This window comes from Entelurus aequoreus, linkage group LG27 (genome assembly GCF_033978785.1).
Source record: "Entelurus aequoreus isolate RoL-2023_Sb linkage group LG27, RoL_Eaeq_v1.1, whole genome shotgun sequence".
NCBI classification, from domain to species: Eukaryota; Metazoa; Chordata; class Actinopteri; order Syngnathiformes; family Syngnathidae; genus Entelurus; species Entelurus aequoreus.
Window position 1 is genome coordinate 17614151 of NC_084757.1, and position 8299 is coordinate 17622449.

Below are 8299 nucleotides of genomic sequence, written 5' to 3' on the forward strand. Positions count from 1 at the left end.
GTGTGTGTGTGTGTTGTATTTCTACCCTTCTTGAGACATCTACAAGGAAAAGTACCTTCCATATGAGGAGGTGTGAACAAGTTAGGACATAAATCATGGTTCCAATACGGAAAACCATTGCATGTAATAGAGAATGTCTCATTTGCACCCCTGGTGGTGAAATCTATCAAAATTAGGGTGGTCCCAAAAAGGAGGGATTTTTCAAATTGAATGTGTGTTGTTTTAAAAGTGAGCACCCTCTGGTCAACATATGAAATAACAAGTGTGTGTAAGAAATTGAAATGCGCCCCCTTTGGCCAAAATTAATTTAAAAATGTTTTTTTTATATAGAGACATACTGTAATAACTTGAAGCAAAATATGAAGATTAAAAACCAAATAAAATGTGTCGACTTTTTTCTTATAAAATTGGGAACAGTATCTCATATTCTTTCTGTTTCTGTAATATAAATGATAAATAAATGGATGTCGTTGTGGCTTGTACAGCCCTTTGAGACACTTGTGATTTAGGGCTATATAAATAAACATTGATTGATTGATTGATTGGTTATACTTGTATAGCGCTTTTCTACCTTCAAGGTACTCAAAGCGCTTTGACAGTATTTCCACATTCACCCATTCACACACACATTCACACACTGATGGCGGCAGCTGCCATGCAAGGCGCTAACCAGCAGCCATCAGGAGCAAGGGTGAAGTGTCTTGCCCAAGGACACAACGGACGTGACTAGGATGGTAGAAGGTGGGGATTGAACCCCAGTAACCAGCAACCCTCCGATTGCTGGCACGGCCACTCTACCAACTTCGCCACGCCGTCCCATATTTTATCCTAAAATTATTTTTTTGAATGTAAAATTATTACTTTTTAATGCAAAATTGTGACATTTGTCTTATAAAATTCTGACTTATCACAATATTGCCAATTTTTTTGTTGTTCTTGTAAAATAGTGACATTTTTTGAGTAAAATTATGACTTTTGTCATAATTATGACTGTTTTCATAATTTTGTAGAGTAAAAATCTGATAATTATTGTAATATTGCCAAAATTTTAATGTTGTCTTATAAAATTGTGACTTTTGTCGAGTAAAATGTTGACTCTTTTCATAAAATTGCCAAAATGTTAAGCTTTTCTTGCAAATTTGCGACTGTTATTGAGGAAAATTCTAACTTTTATCATAATATTGCACAAATGTTCAGTTTTAACTTGTGTTGAGTAAAATTACGACTTTTATAATACTAGAGGTAGCATTTTTCGGAGGTCTCAAGAAGGCAAAAAATACAAGGATGTGTGTGTGTGTGTGTGTGTGTGTGTGTGTGTGTGTGTGTGTGTGTGTGTGTGTGTGTGTGTGTGTGTGTGTGTTCTTGTATTTCTACCCTTCTTGAGACATCAACAAGGAAAAGTACCTTCCATATGAGGAAGTGTGAACAAGTTAGGACATAAATCATGGTCCCAATACGGAAAACCATTGCATCTAATAGAGAATGTCTCATTTGCACCCCTGGTGGTGAAATCTATCAAAATTAGGGTGGTCCCAAAAAGGAGGGATTTTTCAAATTGAATGTGTGTTGTTTTAAAAGTGAGCCCCCTCTGGTCAACATATGAAATAACAAGTGTGTGTAAGAAATTGAAATGTGCCCCTTTTGGCCAATATTTTTTTTTTTTTATATAGAGTGAATGTTGTCTGTCTATCTATGTTGGCCCTGCGATGAGGTGGCGACTTGTCCAGGGTGTATACCGCCTTCCGCCCGAATGCAGCTGAGATAGGCTCCAGCACCCCCCGCGCCCCCGAACGGGACACGCGGTAGAAAATGGATGGATGGATGGACATACTGTAATAACTTGAAGTAAATAATGAACATTAAAAAACAATTAAAAAACAAACAAGCTAAAAGCAGTCTTTTATTCACAATGTGTCGACTTTTTTGGGAACAATATCTCATTCTTTCTGTTTCTGTAATATTGCAATAGTTTCTCAAATTTTTTTTCTTTTTTTATGTAAAATTATTATTTTTTTGTATGTAAAATTATAACTTTTTAAAGCAAAATTGTGACATTTATCTTATAAAATTATAACTTATCACAATATTGCCAATTTTTTTGTTGTTCTTGTAAAATAGTGACATTTTTTGAGTGAAATTATGACTTTTGTCATAATTATGACTGTCGTCATAGTTTTGCCAAGTAAAATTCCGATAATTATTTGTAATATTGCCAAAATTTTAAAGTTGTTTTAGAAAATTGTAACTTTTGTCGAGTAAAATGTTGACTCTTTTCATAAAATTGCCAAAATGTTAAGCTTTTCTTGTAAATTTGTGACTGTTATTGAGTAAAATTCCAACTTATAATATTGCACAAATGTTCAGTTTTGACTTGCGTTCAGTAAAATTACGACTTTTATAATACGAGAGGTAGGCATTTTTCAGATGTCTCAAGAAGGTAACAAATACAAGAATGTGTGTGTGTGTGTGTGTGTGTGTGTGTGTATTCTTGTATTTCTACCCTTCTTGAGACATCGACAAGGAAAAGTACCTTCCATATGAGGACCAGTGAACAAGTTAGGACATAAGTCATGGTCCCATTACGGAAAAACATTGCATCTATTAGAGAATGTCTCATTTGCACCCCTGGTGGTGAAATCTAAAAAGTGAGCCCCCTCTGGTCAACATATGAAATAACAAGTGTGTTTAAGAAATTGAAATGCGCCCCCTTTGGCCAAAATTAATTAAAAATAAAAATTGTTTTTATATAGAGACTGTAATAACTTGAAGTAAATAATGAAGCTTAAAAACCAATTAAAAAAAACAAAAACAACAGCAGTCTTTTTCACAATGTGTCGACTTTTTTCTTATAAAAATTCGGAACAATATCTGATATTCTTTCTGTTTCTGTAATATTACAATATTTTCTCGTAAAATTATTATTTTTTTAATGTAAAATTATAATTTTTTTAATGTAAAATTATTATTTTTCTTATGTAAAATTATTACTTTTAAATGCAAAATGGTGACATTTGTCTTATAAATTCGGACTCATCACAATATTGCCAATTTTTTTGTTGTTCTTGTAAAATAGTGACATTTTTTGAGTAAAATTATGACTTTTGTCATAATTATGACTGTTGTCATAATTTTGCCAAGTAAAATTCCGATAATTATTTGTAATATTGTCAAAATTTTAAAATATTCTTATAAAATTGTGACTTTTGTCAAGTAAAATGTTGACTCTTTTCATAAAATTTCCAAAATGTTAAGCTTTTCTTGTAAATTTGCGACTGTTAAGTTAAAGTTAAGTTAAAGTGCCAATGATTGTCACACACACACCAGGTGAGGCGGAATTATTCTCTGCAATTGACCCATCACCCTTGATCACCCCCTGGGAGGTGAGGGGAGCAGCGGGCAGCAGCGGTGGTCAAGCCGGGAATCATTTTGGTGATTTAACCCCTAATTCCAACCCTTGATGCTGAGTGCCAAGCAGGGAGGTAATGGGTCCCATTTTTATAGTCTTTGGTATTGCATAAATGTTCAGTTTAAACTTGCGTTGAGATAAATTACGACTTTTATAATACTAGAGGTAGGCATTTTTCGGAGAAGGTAACAAATACAAGAATGTGAGTGTGTGTGTGTGTGTGTGTGTGTGTGTGTGTGTGTGATGCTGCCGCACTCATTAATTGAGCATGGCCTTATGATGAGCTTGCATTCATACACTCCATTGGCTTTGCTAAGGTCTTCTTGTGTGTTCAACAGTGTGGTCAATTAATGTCTCCAAGAGGAGGTGAATGTGCAGTCATCTCCATAAAGTCATTTTTCCCTTTATAAAAAGGCAACTCATGATCCGGATTCCAGAGAAGTTGCCAAGCAACAATTCCGGCTAAGAAAAAGCATGTATAAACGAGGCGTTGTAGTGTTGTCCTGATGCCAATATTTTGGTACCGGTACCAAAATTATTTTGATACTTTTCAGTACTTTTCGATGCTTTTCTAAAAAAAGGGGACCAAAAAAAATTGCATTATTGGCTTTATTTTAACAAAAAATCTTAGGGTACATCAAACATATGTTTCTTATTGCAAGTTTGTCCTTAAATAAAATAGTGAACATACAAGACAACTTGTCTTTTAGTAGTAAGTAAACAAACAAAAGCTCCTAATTGAGTTTGCTGACATATGCAGTAACATATTGTGTCATTTTTCATTCTATTATTTTGTCAAAATTATTAAGGACAAGAGGTAGAAAATTAATTATTAATCTACTTGTTCATTTACTGTTAATATCTGCTTACTTTCTCTTTTAACATGTTCTATGTACACTTCTGTTAAAATGTAATAATCACTTATTCTTCTGTTGTTTGGATGCTTTACATTAGTTTTGGATGATACCACAAATTTGGGTATCAATCCGATACCAAGTCGTTACAGGATCATACATTGGTCATATTCAAAGTCCTCAGGGATGTATTTCCTGAGTTTATAAACATAATATATATAAATAAAAAACGAAAAAAGATTTTGTGATGCTTAAAAATATCAATGGGATCATAGTAGTATCGACTAAATACGCTCCTATACTTAGTATCATTACAGTGGATGTTAGGTGTAGATCCACCCATCGCGTTGGTTTACATTGTGACGCCGGTGAGCTACGCTGTGTAGTGAAGCATGTTTAGCTATTCCTGGTCCTGCAGGGATGATACTTGTAAGAAACTTACTTTATTTGTCGCATGGAGGTGAGGATTAGTGATTTAGAAGTAGCTAAAACACTGCCGACTGCGGCTGAACTTTAGCCGCTAGCTAGCTAGCCATATCTTAAAGCACCTCTTCCTGAGGGCGTTTCAGTGTTATAACTTCACCTTTATCGTTAGTTTTTAAGCCAAAATGCGTTCATTTTCCCTTTTCTGTTTACACACTGTGTCTGCTTGTAAGTACTCCGTGATTGTGTGCTGCCGAACATGCTCCTCTGCTCGTAAAACAGCAATGACACGACGTGACTACGATTGGGCCCGGGGGTTGGGGGACCGGTACTTTTCAGAGGCGGTATAGTATCGAATAGGATTTACTAGTATCGCAGTACTATACTAATACCGGTATACCGTACAACCCTACACTGTTTTTTTGGGTTTTTTTGACAAGTCAGGTCATCTTTTTAACTTCTGTAATTATTTTGGACTGGCAACAACTGATAATTGCTTTATTGGAATGTTTTCCTTGGGTTACAAAGAAGTTGCGGTCCGAGACAAGTTTTTGAGTAAGTCGTAATAGACCCAGGTCCAGTTCTAAACAGGCATATATGAGGGGGGCAGTTAAAAAATGTGAAGGGGACATCATGTGCACACGCTGTTCCATCATGCATGCTCCAGCACTTTTTTGTGTGCTAATATATTAGTGCCTATGTGTCAAAGTCAAGAATTATTGATCTATGGCCCCCGGGATGATATTTGATTAATATTAGTACCGGCCCGCAGGCCACAGCCGCCTGCTTATGTTTTGCACGCACCAATACTTCATCAGTGTTGGCGCTAGGAATTTTCAAAACGGGGTCCCCATTTTTATGACTTGATGGGGTCCGTGGGACCCCGTTTTGAAAATTCCTAGCGCCAACACTGATGAAGTATTGGTGCGTGCAAAACACAGTACATTTTTGGGGTCCCACTTTTTTGTAACCATTTTGAAAACAAATGATAAATGTATGCATTATTCTGTTATATCTCATATTCTATATTGTGTTTTGTAAAAATGTTCTCATAAACGTTACTTAATTCATTAAAAAAAAAAATACACAAAAAAAACACATTTTAATGCATATTTAAGGCCTACTGAAACCCACTACTACCAACCACGCAGTCTGATAGTTTATATATCAATGATGAAATCTTAACATTGCAACACATGCCAATACGGCCGGGTTAACTTATAAAGTGCAATTTTAAAATTCCCGCCACACTTCCGGTTGAAAAACTCCTTTGGATATGATTTATGCGTGTGACGTCACAAAAGCAACGGAAGTGGTTGGACCCCATCGGACCCGATAGAAAAGCCTCTTGTTTTCTTCGACAAAATTCCACAGTATTCTGGACATCTGTGTTGGTGAATTTGTTTAATGAACAATGGAGACGGCAAAGAAGAACGTTGTAGGTGGGATCGATCGGTGTCTTAGCGGCTAAGTACAATACTGTAATATCTGTGATATTTGCATTAGTGTACTGTGTCTTTAAGGGTTTGGGGAATGCGCATGCGCGAGTGAGTTGGCGGAGAACTTGAGTGTGTGAGCGTGACTTTTGGCTAACAGCAGCTCGTGTATGTGTGTGCGTTACTTTATGAACTACAACCAGTTACCGCTTGTTAATAAAGCGATTGAGCAATTTCTTTAATGGACAATGGAGACTGCAAATAAGAAAGTTGTAGGTGCGATCGGTGGAGCGGCGGACTACAGCAACACCAACACCAGGAGGTTGTGTTGTGTTTTGAGCAGGATAACAGACGCACTACGGTGAGTCTAGCTTTGGCTTACAAACATTTGATCGCTTGCCCGTACGTGCGTGTCGATATGTGCATGTGACGTACGTAACTTTGGGGAAATATATGTTTCTTGCCGACTCTGATGGCGGCCGGGGTGTCGTCAAAAGCGTACAACGCCCGCCGCCGCATCTAAGTTAGCTTCTGTTTTTTTAGCTTCGCCAAGCGGAATATTATTAATCGTGTATTTACATGTTCATGGTTTAATAGTATTATTGATGTTCTGTCTATCCATCCAGTCAGGGTTTTTTTTTTAATTTAGTTTCTATCTGCATTTGAGACTGACGCTATCACGTTGGCTACGCAGCTAGGTTAGCTTCTGTTTTTTTAGCTTCGCCAAGCGGAATATTATTAATCGTGTATTTACATGTTCATGGTTTAATAGTATTATTGATCTTCTGTCTATCCATCCAGTCCGGGTTTTTTTTAATTTAGTTTCTATCTGCATTTGAGACTGATGCTATCAAGTTGGCTACGCAGCTAGGTTAGCTTCTGTTTTTTTAGCTTCGCCAAGCGGAATATTATTAATCGTGTATTTACATGTTCATGGTTTAATATAGGTATTGATCTTCTGTCTATCCATCCAGTCAGGTTTTTTTTTAATTTAGTTTCTATCTGCATTTGAGACTGCTATGCTAGCACGTTGGCTACGTAGCTAGGTTAGCTTTTTTTTTTTTTTAGCTTCGCAAAGCTGAATTATTAATCGTGTATTTACATGTTCAGTCACTGTGAATGTCCATTTCGCGTTCTCGACTCTCATTTTCAAGAGGATATAGTATCTGAGATGGTTTAAAATACAAATCTGTGATACACAATAGAAAAAGGAGAGAGTGTGGAGTCCAATGAGCCAGCTTGTACCTAAGTTACGGTCAGAGCGAAAAAAGATACGTCCATCACTGCCTCTCAAGTCCTTCACTGTAACGTTCCTCATCTACGAATCTTTCATCCTCGCTCAAATTAATGGGGTAATCGTCACTTTCTCGGTCCGAATCTCTCTCGCTCCATTGTAAACAACGGGGAATTGTGAGCAGCACTACCGCTTGTGACGTCACGGTACTTCCGGTACAGGCAAGGCTTTTTTTATCAGCGAGCAAAAGTTGCGAACTTTATTGTCGATTTTCTCTACTAAATACTTTCAGCAAAAATATGGCAATATCGCGAAATGATCAAGTATGACAAATAGAATGGATCTGCTATTCCCGTTTAAATAAAAAAAATTCATTTCAGTAGGCCTTTAAATGAATTCAGTTACAAACATTCATTCACTTTCTTCTTTCCTTCATGGATCTAAAGTTTTCCGCTGTCGGTATTTTTTTCTATATTTTTATTGTAAAATTTTCAGAATATGTTTGTTCTATTTTTGGCCTAAGTAAGACAAATAAAACAATCTGAAGTTGTCTTTATATTGTAGTTTTAATGCCATGATTTTAATAGTCTGGCCCGCGTGTGCACAGATTTTCCTTCATGCGGCCCCTGAGCTAAAATGAGTTTGACACCCCTGTAACTAGTGACATTGCCTTATTCATTGAATTTGGTTGTTAGCTACAGAATGGGCCTGATTTACTCAGATCCAAATACCAAGCACTAAACATCATGAACAATCTATAAAATAGTGTGCACTATTAAAGGCCTACTGAAACCCACTACTAGCGACCACGCAGTCTGATAGTTTATATATCAATGATGAAATCTTAACATTATAACACATGCCAATACGGCCGGGTTAACTTATAAAGTGACATTTTAAATTTCCCGGGAAATATCCGGCTGAAAACGTCTCGGTATGATGACGT